The sequence below is a fragment of the Herpailurus yagouaroundi genome, unplaced genomic scaffold, assembly GCF_014898765.1.
Source record: "Herpailurus yagouaroundi ecotype Mexico unplaced genomic scaffold, PumYag 530, whole genome shotgun sequence".
NCBI lineage: Eukaryota > Metazoa > Chordata > Mammalia > Carnivora > Felidae > Herpailurus > Herpailurus yagouaroundi.
The window spans coordinates 6,362,838-6,377,387 of record NW_024412747.1 but is presented as its reverse complement, the minus strand read 5'-3'; the positions used below and the strand labels follow the sequence as shown (position 1 = coordinate 6,377,387).

General features: G+C 45.1%; 1 protein-coding gene across 4 annotated transcripts in view; it reads right to left on the bottom strand.

The window, feature by feature from the left end:
* PCNX2 (pecanex 2) overlaps positions 1 to 14,550 on the bottom strand; it is a 302,926-nt gene that overhangs the window by 168,337 nt on the left and 120,039 nt on the right. The window lies entirely within an intron of this gene.

Here is a 14,550-nt window from a genome sequence, read left to right as displayed (position 1 = left end):
TCATTGTGCGTAAAATAAAATACACAAACGAACGATTCAGCTGTGTTCCTTTCCTATCAGGGACAGCTGAGATGTGAAGGCCAAGCTATCGCCTGGCCCTTGGTGGAGGGAGCGGTTTCGAGTCCACAGGCCTCGCCTTCCTGGAAGTTAAGCTGCACTGCTTCCTCTCCACCCATAGTGAGGGTCTAGAAGCATCTGGAAGGGAAATGGAGACAGCAACCCTGGGGGAGCCGATGAGCCGCAGCTGGACAGGCCGGAGACGACGCTGACCGGTTCCTCCCCCGCAAGCCTCGCGGACCAGCGCCTCCGTGAGGCTCTGACTTTCCCAGCGTCCTGAAGGCACCGAGGCAGCTTCCCTGATTCCCTGCAGATGCCCACCCCACCGACTTGCCCTGCCCGGGAACCCGGGGCCTCTGTTCCTCACTGTTCCCTTTGGAGTTTCCTTTCCGCAAAGCCCTGATTCCTGTGTCCGAGGGAGGGTGGCGCTGCCTGGGTCCTAACGCCAGCCCCGCCCTCGCACCCACAGAGTCCCCTGACTGCACCGCATCCCCTAGATGGAGGAAAGGCATCCTCTCCTTCCGCTGTCTCCTTCCGCCCTGCCTATAGAAATGCTTCTGCTGACATCTTAAAAAATAAAAAAAAGCCCCCCCCCATCTCTATCCCCTCCTTCAGCGCACCCCGGCCTCGCAAGGGACCCGTTAGCTTCCTCCACGTGGGGCACCTCCCCGTGGGGGCAGCAGCTTTGCACAGGGTGGGATTCCAGCTGGGCGAACCTAGCTTTGACCCCCAGCGCTGCCGCACGTGAGCTGTGAGGCCTTGGCTGAGTTACTCAACATCTTTGAGCGCTGGGTTCGTTTCCTCTTCTTTAGAAAAGGAAAAGAATACAAACTCAAGGGTGGCTGCAAAGCGTACGCGTCTGCGCCCTGGGCCATTTTTTAAAGCTTTTGACACAACAGGGTTCAATGCAGCCCCTACTTGGTGACTGACGCCCAGCGCCCTGAGCCAGAAAGCTGGCTGTCCTGAGAGATGCTTCCTCTCCACGGTCCCCAGGCAGCTGATTTTCACATCGTCCAACACCTGCCCAGGCCTCCCTTCCTTTCCTGACATCACACTGGGTAAGCCTCTGCTGTCTCTCTCCCTCCAGCTCTACTGCTGATAGCTTCATAATGGGGGGGATCAAACACCCCACTCCCCAGACCCCCTCCTCCACTCCCCAGGCCCCCTCCCCCACTCCCCAGACCCCACAATGTGTCTTCCACATAACAAGAGAATCACCCTCCTCACCTAAAAGAGCACATCGCACTATGGCCTTCACTCAGTATTTTTCAATGATTCCTCATTGCCTAATAAATCTACTCCACAGGAGGCTACATAAGCCAATTAGGATCTGACCCTAGCCCATGTTTGCAGCCTCGTTCCTCCCATTTAGAATATGCACAGCAGCGAAGTCATAAAGCTATGTTGCTTCCTTCCTACTGCCTTCACACACAGGGCTCCGTCTGTATAAAGGGCTCTCATGCTCTGACCTTACTCCACTCTCCTCTACCTGGCAAACTCCTACTCATGCTTCAGCACCCTGTATAACAAGTCCCACCTGCTTGGTGCTGCCTCCCTGCTTCCCAGGCAGACTGGAGCCCTCCTCCGTGTATCAAAAACACCTTTAAATACTTCTACGTCAACACTTAAGATATCTCACTTCTGTTATTTGTGGCCATGGGTAGGACTCACTCCCTCATCTCAGAGCCACTGAATACAGTTATGCTTAGAGCAGACTCCGCGGGGGGTGGCCTTTCATCTCTAGTTCCCCCATTCTGGGCACAAATGTCAGCACATCAATGGCTCTGTGAGTGAGGGACTGCAAGGTTTCAGTTTTCATGATTACATCGGCCCCTCTTCTATGACCTGTGTGGGAAAGAATCTTCAGCAAGAAAAGAGGGTGAAGAAATTAAGTAGCTTAGATCAAATGTGGACCTGGCAGTAAAGTGCCACCGGCATGATTGGACTAGCGGAGAAAAGGGGATTCTTTGACCTTATCGCTCATTTTTCCTTCAAACAGCAGCCCCAGTGACAGAAAAGTTATTCTGAACTTTGAGAGTTTTCTTCTTCCCTAAGAGTCCACCCATGAAACATTCATCGGCTCCCCCCCCCCCGACTATGTGCCAGGCATCGAGGTGCACGCTCGTGAGGAGGGCAGACACGAGGCCCCGGGGAGGGAGAATCCTGCGGTAAGGTGGGACAGGCAACTTGACAGTGAGGGGCCAGGTACTCACAGAGCAGTAAGCAGAGGCTCCCGGGAGTCAAGGGAGGGGCTTTTAATTGCACAGAAGAAACACAGGAGAACGTGGTCCCTTCCCTGCAGAGCCTTTTGGACAGGCCAAGCTCTCGGCTTTTTGGGTACCTGTGTGTGTACTCCACGTGTCCTCCTCGGCTCCCTGCTCTGGCCGCCCACCTGGGGCTTTATATTCGGCTGTCACCAAAACCAACAACAAAAAGTTTTCCGAAAGGGAAAAACCTGCTAAATTCCATTTCCTTCCATTGATTCCTCTGCACTTGCCTATGCTATGTATTTCATTCACAATTTTGTGATGGTACAGGCATTCCTTTTACATGCGGCCCATAAAAAATGCTGGGGGAAAGAAACACTCTGAGAAGGATTTAGTAGCCATGACCATGGAAATAATCGTCACTGCATGGAACAGAGAGGAAAGGTCAAGGGATAAGCAAGCACTGGAGGGATGATGCCAGCTCATCACTTCCTGGAAGACGTGATTCTGCGGAAGGTCCCTCACTTCTCCACGGCTCAGCTTCCTCCTCTGTGAAAGGTGACAATGTCCCCTTTCTTGACAATGTCCCCTGTAATGACCTGATCTGAAACAGCCTTGCTCACTGCCAAGGGATATGTCAACGTTAGTTTCTAAGTAACTGGAAAAGAAGGAGCACCCGTGACGGGACGGTCTTCACAGACAATTAAATCTGGACGAAATCTATTTAAACAATTAAGTTTACCTACTTTATCTGCCCCCTACTCCTTACCTAATCTCATTTGTTCTGTACTTAATTAAATCTCTCCAGTGCAAACATAAAAGGTCAGCATAAGGGACCCTCCCTTTTCACCCGCTGAAACAGCAGGTGGTACAAAAGCAAGTGGAAGGTTAAAATATCAAGTCAGAAACAGGGGCATAGGAGGTAAGCCATGTCCCCGTTCCTTCTACGTCCCAGCATTTGTCCCAGTCTGTGATTGCGCATCTGTGTAAGTGACTGTCTGATTGCCCTCTGATCCCCCCACTGGGCCTGGCCCATTGACACCAGGAACTCATCTGCTTTAGCCCAGCATATTCTGAGCACCTTGTGCAGTCCCCTGGCCCTGAAAGACATTTAATAAATATGTGTAGAACCGATGCACTGTATCTGAGCAACTGTTGCTTCCTTACTATATAATGCTGACCGAAGGAGGGGAACGACACAGATCTTTTTAGGTACCTACAAGTGCACAGGAGGTCCCTCTTCTGCAGGGCACAACAGTCATTGAAAGCATGGATTCTGGCATCGGGCTGCCACTTTGGTCCTAACTGTGCTGCTTATTTACACTAAGACACTGGGCAAGCCACTAAGCCTCGGTCTCCTTATCTAAGAAAATTTCACAGGGCACGCCCCCTAGGGTTGCTGCAAATAGTGTATGAAATACTACGTCTGAAGTACTTGGAGTGGCCCGCATAAAATGCTCAATAAATGTCTGCTTTTACTATAGGTTTTACGAAGTCACTGCCATGGTCCAGTCGCGCTGCTCTAACAAAATACTCTAGACTCGTAAAGAGCAGAAATGTATTGCTCACAGTTCTGCAGGCTGGGAAGTCCAAGATCGAGATGCCGACATATCTGGTATCTGGAGAAAACCTACTCTCCCTTCAGAGCTGGCTCCTTCTCGCTGTAAGGGGTGAGGGGGTTTCTCGGGCTTCCCTTATAAGAGCATTAGGCCCGCTCACGAGGGCTCCAGCCTCATGACCTAAGCATCTCCCGAAGCCCCCACCTCCTAATACCATTACCCTGAAGGCTAGGATTTCAACACATGAAATTGGGCGGAACGTGGACATTCAGACCATAACAGATACGTAACGGGACTGAGAACAGCAGTGAAATCCTATTTTCTGAAAAAATTAAAACTGACCTTCAGTCGTTCTCCAGGAGGCAAAAAAAAAAAAACAATGAGATTTTGTAGATCCCGTTTATCCTTCTGTTTCTACAAGGAAAAGAGGAACCCCTCTGCAAGAAATGAATCTGACCTTGCCAAGATGCGACACGAGCATCCCAAGCTTCACGGTCTGAACTGACGGGTCACTCTATGACTTGAAGCTATTCTGTTCCTTCTGGTCCTGTGGCAGTAAACATCTGTAGTCGCTCCTCCATACATGTGATTTCTTTTAAGCATAACTAATGACTTCAGGCTAAGCTGTCAGACATAAACAAATGGCAGTGTGGCCGCAGGGGTGGGACGGAAGGAACGAATATTCCCTTCAACAGAGTAAAAGGAGAGAGATGTCAGAACGGCACACGTGCTCTTCCCCGAACACGGGTGGGATGGCAAGAAGTATTCACATTCCAGGCACTGGTTTGCATGTTTTCTGCCTCAACCTCTTATCTTCGCACAATTGTGTCTCAGAACCTGGGTGTCCCTGCACTTGGACAGATGGCAAAACGCAGACTGCTTGGATCTCCCTTGGCTCTCTACTCCAGGGCTTAACCCTGTTCGTGTTGGCAACAGTAATAGAGAAAAAAAAAGAGACAGATACAGATTCCTCTCTTGCTCTCGCTCACTCTCACTGTATACACAGAGCTACTCAGTAACTTGGATATCAACATGAGTTACTCTTTCGTGTGCAGAGTGCCAAAATATGCAAAACCATGCCATCTTCGGGAAAAATTATTTTAGATCTGGGTGAGATCTCAGAGCTGAGCCAGACTCACCCCTTCAAGGTATTGATCAAGTAAGAAGACAAGAAGAAGGGAAAAGACTTAGCCAAGGCGGCAAGACTAGGAGGAAGCCCCTAGTTCAGGGCTCGGTATGCTCCATTACCCTAAACGTCTATACTGCTAACTGTGCAAAATACAAGCATTTCTCACACCTCCCATAAAAATGGTTAGTATGCTTTGCACAATCACTATCGATCATAAGTTCCTGGCTTTACAGTCTGTTTTATTCATTTATTCATCCCCCAGTCAACAGTGCTGGACATCTCTTGAGGTAACTGCCTGGTTCAGGGCTGGCTGTAACACACAATACCACAAGCGCCTAGAAAAGTGCTCTGGGAGGAGCTCAGGGGAGCTCATGGAGGACCGAGAAAGGAACTGGGGTGCAAAAGGCAACAAGGAATGAACGTGAGTGGACTGGGCTCCAAGCCATGGAGGGGTGCCATGTTTCCAGGCTGCACGGACCGGCTCCCAGGCAGGGACCTGGTCACGCTGCAGGATGGGTACGGCTGGGTGTCACTGTAAAGATACACAGAGAGAAGATTACAGGGATGGATTAAAGAAGGGGAAATAGTGAAGCTTGGAGGAAATGCATGGAAGGGAAATGACCTTTATGGGTCTATCATCCCATAATTCTCGACGCTGGGAAGAGAGGCATCTGGGTGCCATTGATTGAAGATCAAACCAGAGGAAATGCGTTTCGGCATCAGCGGTGGAACGTGAATATGATTTAAGGAAGAACTTCCTGACACTGATGATTACAGCAAGTTACAACTAGGGAAACATCAGCCTTTCCTTTTCACACATTACTTTAAAACACAGGTATTCTCCTTGGAGAGTGAAGGCGTAAGCGTGCCTGGAAGGGAAGGAAGGAAGAGAAGCTTACTGAAAGCTTTCCTTTTGCTTTTCTCGCACAGAACATGGTCCTGCTTAACAGCTCCACAATCTACCACACACACACACACACGCACACACACACACACAACTAAATAAACAAATTGAACATAAGAAGAAACTCTTCAGAATTATTTTACAGAATTAAGATGGGGGGTCAACAAGATAAACTACCTTTGTCCCATTTTTATTCCTTTCTCCTGTCCCCTTGCTAATGACACCCCCTGTGTCCACCCCCCGGGGCCCGCCCTTCTCTCCCTGCCTAGTCTCGCAGGCAGGACTGCCCTGCCCTACCCGGCCTTATCCTGCCCTGCCCTACAGACGAGCAAAGGCCAGATGGATGGTGGCTTTCCTCAGCATCGGGAGCATTCGGAGTCACATTTCTAGAAGGATCTGAGCTTGTCGAGTCAGAGATACAGTAAGAAAAGAAATGGGTCTGAAGAAGTTTTTACTTTACTCTTTATTGGGGATAGAGACGGGAATATTGACATTTGAGGGAGAAAAGCACAACTAACCTGAAGAGGGCTTTTGAAAGAAAACCACCAAATGCACTGTGTTTTTTTTTTCTGCAGATGAGCTCAGCTGCATTTCCAGGAAGAGAAACAGAAGGGAAGAGAGGAAGTACAGACTCACATTGCTAATGGACTTCTCTACATAAACTTCTCTATTTTAAACAGATGGGTATTAGTCCTGAATTTTATTTTATAAATGTTACTTTTACTATACTCACAGACACAATCACACATATGTACATGGACACACAATACAGATATATATATATATACACACACAAAGATTTTGAGTGAGATAAGGTTTTAAACAATCTATCACTCACTGATAATGAAGTATATACCATGTGACAGTTTGCTTCAAAATTAACATCCCTAATTGCTTGGAGATGTGTCTCAAGGGCGCCTGAATTGGGAATGATACGGATTGATGAGTGCTGGTTTCCTAAAACTCCCACAGGTTTTGAAATATTTTTATGAGGTAGAAATAAAACTGTCTAATAGTCCTACAGTTCTGTGGTAGATTTCACATGCATCTGGGAATTCTTTTGATGAAATGCACAGGGAGCTTCAGCTTCTCTCTGAAGGGAGTCTTGGCTTTCAGCCTTTTTTTTATTCCCCGGGAATGTTAGACATCTCTACAATGGAATTTACAGAGAAGATGGAGGGCTTAGTTATAAAATGAATGCAAACAGGCCAGGTTCTCACTCTGCTAAGCCCTTCATTTCAGGCTCACACGCTTTCTTTTTTAAGGAAAAATGAATGAATTTTTCTTAGTTCACTAAATATCAGGGCAGTTGCAAGATCCAGGCTTTCATACTTCCTAAAATAAGAATTAGATCATAACACTTTGACTCTGATATCAGTCCTATTTTTCTAGGTCTATTTTTGACAAGAATCTCATCTTGAAGTAAAAGGAACTCTGCGCCCCTAACGTTCCAGAAATTCGGTAAGATCAGCTATCTGGCACTGTGTGCTCTATTCATATGGCTCACAGGCCACCATGTGACAGGCACTCGTGAGCCTGCCCGGGACATACTCTGGGCTCCCCCTCCCCCCACCCCGCCCCTCCAGACTGGAGCTAAGCCCACAGCATCCCCTGTTGATATCCTTCTCCTATCTTGAACACTCGGTGTCCCCTCCCGCCCAGAGCCCCCCACTGAGTCTGATTCCTAGTAGGTAATCACTATGTGCTGAGTAAATAAATAAATGATCATACTAACAAATATGACAAGTCAGACTTCACTGTCTACTAAACATAGATTTTTCTTATTTCACATTCTTCTTCATTTTGGTGAAAAACATTATATGTTTGTGATTCAAGAAAATATTGGAATTTAAGAAACAAAACAGATGAACATAGGCGAAGGGGAGGAAAAATAAGATAAGATAAAAACCGAGAGGGAGACAAACTGTAAGAGCCAAACAGAGAACAAACAGGGTTACTAGAGGGAGGTGGGTGGGGGATGGGCTAGATGGGGATGGGCATTAAGGAGGACACTTGTTGGGATGAGCCCTGGGTGTTTTGTGCAAGTGATGAGTCACTAAATTCTACTCATGAAAGCAATACCATACTATATGTTAGCCAACTTGAATTTAACTCCCCCGGGCGGGGGGGGGAGAAAATATTATAGTTTTAGGAACAGGCATAAGGAAACATGAGATCATGAGCTAGCCAGACTGACTGACAGGTGCCATTCATCCAAACCTATCCATATCAACATAGATAAATATAAATAACACACACACACACACACACACACACACACACACACACAAATATGTATGTTTTCTGAAAAATACTGACATTTACTTTCCTTCTCATACCCTTCTTCTCTGTTACCTATATTTATTCATTCCAAACGTTTACAGAATTCCTTTTAAGTAATAGTGACTTTGCATCGGATATAAAAAGAAGTGAATATAAACGACAGTCTGTGATTCTGAGGGGCTCATGGTCAAACCGGGAAATGCTAAAATATACACGCACACAATCAAAGCCACAGCAATAGTTCTTAGGTACTGAGCAATGACCTGATGGCACACTTCACATGTATTATCACATTTAGTTCTCAGCACACCTTAAAGTTAAGTGTTGCTCATTTTAAATACGAGAAAACAGAGGCTTACGTTTTACTAGCTGTTATGGTATCTGTATTTTCCACATAGAACTGATTACATACAGAAGCAATAACTAATGTGTGAGCACCAAAAACACAACATGGCCCACAGAATGTCACAAGAGAGAAAAATATCCTCCTCCTGGCATGGCCGGGACAAACACAGTCTTCCATGTCTACTCGGATCCCTAGGATCCACACTCCAGGCCTCACATTTTCTTTTCCACACACCCTCCTGTCTCCCCATCACTCCAAGCTGGATCCTCACTGAATCCTACACACCCTCCCCTCTCCCTATCACTCCAAACTGGACCCTCACTGAATCCTACCAATACTCATTTCACTGCCTTTCCTGGACTTGACCATTCCATACTCTGTGCCTACGACCGAAACCTCAGGCCGGATCTCCACTCGACTATTGCAATTCCATTTTGAACAACTGAACTATCATTATTCTTCCTCCAGTTTTCCCCAAATCGGAGTCAAAGGGCCACTGTCAAAGTCATCCAACCCAAGTTTGAGGGTCATGACAATCCAGTGGGAACTGGGTTTACAGACCAATTATACTTTTTTTTTTTTAACTTCCTAGGAAGGGCAGTGTGACAGAAAGCACTAGCTGACCACCTAAGCAATAAACACGTATTTCTCCCTTCTTCCCCACAAGCAATAACCTCCTTACTGGTTGTTCAGACAGCTAAAAGGCTTGTGATTTCCCCTCCCTTGCAGCTAGAAGTGACTTGATTCTAACCAAAAACATAATCCAAAGTCCAGTGTAATAAAAGGCAAATTACAACTTGGATTTCATTTTCAAACTTACTATTAAACATTATCACCATTAGGTTAATCATCATCCTAACCATCAACTACTTATGCTAACAATAGTTCCCTTGTATTAGTTTTCTACTGCAGTGTAACAGGCTGCCACAAACTCAGTACCTGAAACATAAGCTTATGATTGCATGGGGTCCATGGGTCAGAAGTCTTCAGGCAGCACGGCCAGATCCTCTGTCTGGGGTCTCCCCAGGCTGTAATCACAGTGTGGGTCAGGCTGCGATCTTACCTGAGACTCAGGGTCTCCTTCCAAGCTCACTAGCGTTGGCAGAATTCAGTTCCTTGAAGCTACGTGACCAATGTCCTCATTTCCCTGTTGGCTCTCTGCTGAGGTCCACTTTCGCTTGGGAGAGGCCATTCTCAGGTCCTTGACTTGGGGCTCTCTCTGTTAGCAGTTCACAACATGGCTGTTTACTTCTCCGAAGCCACAGGGCCGGGACGGGGGAGTCTCCCGGCTTCTTCTGACTCTGACCTCGAGATCTTCTTTGAAGGGCTTGGCTGAGTGTCTGATTAGATCAGACTCATCCAGATTACCTCCTTTTTGATTTAGTTAGCTGATCAGGGGGACTTAATTACATAGGCAAAATCCCTTTCAACTTTGCAGCTAATGTAACCTAATCACACCCTGTCCTATTCACAGGGCTGGAAATGGGATCAGGCACACCAGGGGGCAGGGGTCTGGGGGCAACTTTAGAATTCTGCCCACCACACCATTTAATGAGAACCCTTGAGCTAGGCACTTTATATACATTACCCATCTAATTTCACTTACTTCTGACAACTTTTATATGAGGCAGTTATTTCTAATCCACTTTACAATTGAAAAAAAAAAAAAAAACCAACAATGTGAATTAGCCACATGCCCTTGGGCAAATAACTTCAGCACTCTCTGCTTCACATTTACCACCCAGAATATAGAAATGCTATTATCTTCCTCATGTATCACGCAGGGCTATAATAAAGGGCAAATGAGAAAACACTTAGGAATTGATTTTGAAAATTAAAGTCCCATAGACCTGAAGGTGTCTCATAAGCCTGTGCATTGTTCTTTTGTCTAGGAAATCTATTTACACTTCACATGTGCTAAAGAGGATGGCACAGACATAAGAGAATACAAGATCGGGGCGCCTGGGTAGCTCAGTCGGTTAAGCGTCCGACTTCGGCTCAGGTCATGATCTCAGGTTCGTGGGTTCGAGCCCTGTGTCGGACTCTGCACTGATGGCTGAAGCCTGCTTCGGATTCTGTGTCTCCCTCTCTACCTGCTCCTCCCCTGCTCACGCGCGCACTCTCTCTCTCTCTCTGAAAAATAAATAAAATAAATAAACATACATTAAAAAAATTTTTTTTAAAGATGCAAGACCTGGGATCTGTGATGTGTGATGTTGAGGAAGGCATTTAATCTCTCTAAGGATCCACATTTCCTCATATTAAATAATAAAAGGAAGGGGTTGGACTAGGGGACATCTGAGGCCCATTTCAAAACTAAAACTATTTTAGAACTATGAGTTTGTTTTACATCTACAATGAGATTTTCAATCCTGAATGCAGGGGAAACGTCATTGTTTTAGTTGCAACCCTAGAAAACTATGGGAAAACCTCTCCCACAAGCAGTTGTTAATGGTGCTAGGAAACATTAAATTATAATAATGTGCCTCAACCTCTGAATCTCTGGATCCCCGTGCCATCAATAAACTAGAATCTCTTTGTAAAGGATAATAAAAAACAGAAATCATGGTTTACCCAGACATACAGAAAACCCAGCTAATTAACTACTGTGCCATTTCTCCAGGGAGCAAATATTCTGGTTGTTTCTGTCTATCACTCTCAAATATGTAAGTCAATGAAGAGTCCATTTATATGTTACTTGCCACCAGGTTGGCTGATTCAAAGAGAATATGGAATTGAAGGAGGAATCAAATTTGTCCCCTAATTCATATTCCAGAAAGCAAAATTAACTCAAAGTCCCTCAATCTGCTATCAAAATAAAATAATATAAAATCAAGGACATAAGTATATATCAGGATCCACATAAAGAAATATATCCCTGGCAAGGCAAGTGACATGTTGAAATTGTTCACAAGGGCTCATCAATCTATCACAGAGATAAAAGGAAAAAAAAAAAAAATCAATCCCAGCAATGCAAAGAGTAAGCATAAAAGGCATAAACAAAAGCATCGTTAAACAAGAAGTGGAATCACAGCTCTGGGTAAGCGTGTTGGGCTGAAGACGGGTGAACTTTTCTTTTTTCCTAACGACTCCCTTGCAAATTTGCTAACCACCTCCTTTCAATTCACAGCACTTAACAGGTGATGCATTTTCAAGTGGAGAGTTGATCTGTGACCATTAGAAAACTCAGGACTTACAAGCAAGAAGGGAGAAAAGCAAATTGCTCTGTTTTTACCACAAGCTGTTTTCAAAATACTGTATAGACGGACTGTTAAGATTCTATAACAATAGGCGCAATTTATCACAAGAGATGCTTGTTCTGCGCTGAGCAAGGGAAGTCAATACCTCTAAAATGAAATAAACCTTTCCAAAGTAGCCCCGGTTCCAAATGGTAAAAAGCCCGTTTCAACACCTAAGTAAATCCCAGAGCCTTTGAAGTGTTCATTCCCCTTACACAGTTAGCAGCGTGCTTTCGAAATGCAATTATTTACTCTCATCCAACGGTTATTTATGCTTATAGCATGCCATAAACAGAAAGGGAAACGGAAATAAACAACAGTCTCTGCCCAGGATTGTAAATGGATTTTGTCCCTTGCGCCAGTTTTGATCACTTGGCACTGACTGCCTTGAGCCCTGTCTGGGCAGCCCGTGGCTCTACTGACCTCAGTAAGAACAACGCTGTGATTGGTTAGTAATGTCTGATATGAAGGAGTCAGACTTGAGGAGGTGAAGGAATGATAACAAATGGATCACAACTAGATAAAAAAAAAAAAAAAAAAAAAAAAAAAATCCCATCTTTGTGAATGCCACATTCTTCAACGGTTTCTGAAACCCTCTAAGAATTTTGCAAGGAAAAGTCATTTAACAATCCCAGGAGTATAAATTACTTTTGATAATATTTGAACTGGTAATAATGAGCCTTCAGCACTTGTCAAATGAAATGGGTTTTTCAGAGCATACAACTTGTCCTTTAGAAATTAATCTAAGAAGTCCCATGAGCTGCTCCTTTGCAGAAAGCATCCTGATGTTGGAAGAATATTCTGTCTTCCATAGATTCAACCACAATTCTATTGTCAATGAGTTATTTTTCAGTATCAAATGAGGCGTCCGTGCTCAAAAGCATGAGGCATAAGACAAAGGTTTGCCATAAGTCAAAGATTTAGAGCAAGCTGCTGTGGTTTAACAGAGAGATCGCTAGCATAACTCAGCTGATGAAGACTCAGGAACTTATGATTTTGATCTGACCGCTCATAAGGTTATTTGGGAAGTCAACTGGTGGAGTGTTTTAATGCCTTTTTTTCCATCACCACTGGGGCCATAAGCTCATCTATGGCACTCAAATCTTGGGGTGGATGACTTTTTTTTCTGTAAGTTCCCTTCATGAAACCACTATTCTTAGGATGCACAACATGCCCAATGTATCAAAAACATGCATTTTCAGCCTTATGTTCAACGTTTTCAATAACTATGATTACTGCCAAGATATCCAGTCTTCTCTCTCATTTACCATTAGTAGGTTAATCTCCTTACCACCTTGCCCATCTGCCATGGTCATTCATTCCTAACTCTGATGAAAATGGTTCATGTGCTCAACTGCATATGGCGAAGTTCTTAAGGCCAAAGACAAAACGTTTGAAGGCTGTGCTGACCAACTTTCTCTTTTCTGATCATCCACCTTTGAACTAACTTTGATCTTATCACCATCTTTGAACTAACTTCTTTCCTATCTCTATAGTACCTGGCAGAGTGATTTCTAAAGAAATAAATACATGTTGACTAGCAGGCTGTGAACTTTCCAGCTCCTGCACCAGTTAGAGAAAACTTGCATTTTCCATTTCCATCAAACAAACAAAATTATATGTACATCAGGTGTGTTTTGCTAATCAGGGCTTCAAAGAAGGGTATAAAAGTGTGGGGTCCTGGTCAAAATGGCATTAAAAACAGAGGACTAGCTTCCCCCTCCCATGATGTCTAATAAAATATTCAAAAAGGGAAAAGGGGCACCTGAGTGGCTCAGTCGGTTGAGCATCCAACTCTTGATTTCTGTTCAGCTCATGATCCCGGGGTGGTAGGACTGAGCCCCATGTTGGGCTCTGCACTGAGTATGGAGCCTGCTGAAAATTCTCTCTCCCTCTTCCCTTCTCCATCACTCATGCGCGCTCTCTCTCTCTCTCTCTCTCTCTCTCTCTCTCTCTCTCAAATAAGAAAAAAAGGAGGGGGAAAGCATAAATCCACACTAGGAACCAGAGAAGGTACCTGTGCATAAGCCACAGGCTCTAAGGAATTATGCCAAATCCCCCCTTATAGAGGCAATTACACTGGAAAAAAGGTTTGATGGTTGACACATGACCCCACCTCCCACTCTTCTCTTGAGAGAAATAGAGTCAGTAGGGTATTGAGGGAAGTAAACAGGAAAAGATCTTGATAATCCCTCTCTGACATCACCTAAATCAGAGATGGGAGAGATTGAGTTGAGGTCAGCCATGGGGCTGAGAGGCTACCTGACACTTGGACTTGCACATTGGTGGACGGGCAGTATTTGCAGACCACCACCACCTCCGCCCCCATCTTGGAAGCAGCAGGTTTTATTTGGCCAGTTCACTGATGAGGACGTTAAAGAGTGTGAAGTGGAGATAAGCACTGCCCTGGGTGTCTACTGCTTGTGATGAAACCTCCTGATGTAACTACCCAAAACTCCATCAGCAGGACAGTTTACCAGGGCAAATCATACCTGAACTGGTACTATGTTACTAGAAGACATTTCATTTTGTTTTCTTCTCTTTCTGTATTTTCGACCTGAGTTACCTCTGGAAATATTGCTCAGGGAGCCTTAAAATTTTCTGACAGAAATCAGCTCAATTCCTACCTGGTTATAAAGACAGAGATCACAAAATCTAATGCCCACCTGAGCAGACAGGTGAATAAATACAATAGGGGGGTCAGGTGTAAGAGATGACAGCAGGGCGTGATGAGATCTGTGAGTCTGGGGTGGTTGTGACTCCCTGTTCGGTTTCAGCAGGTTGTTACCATGTGGGAATGTGGGTCCAGTATTGCCAGAGCTTCAA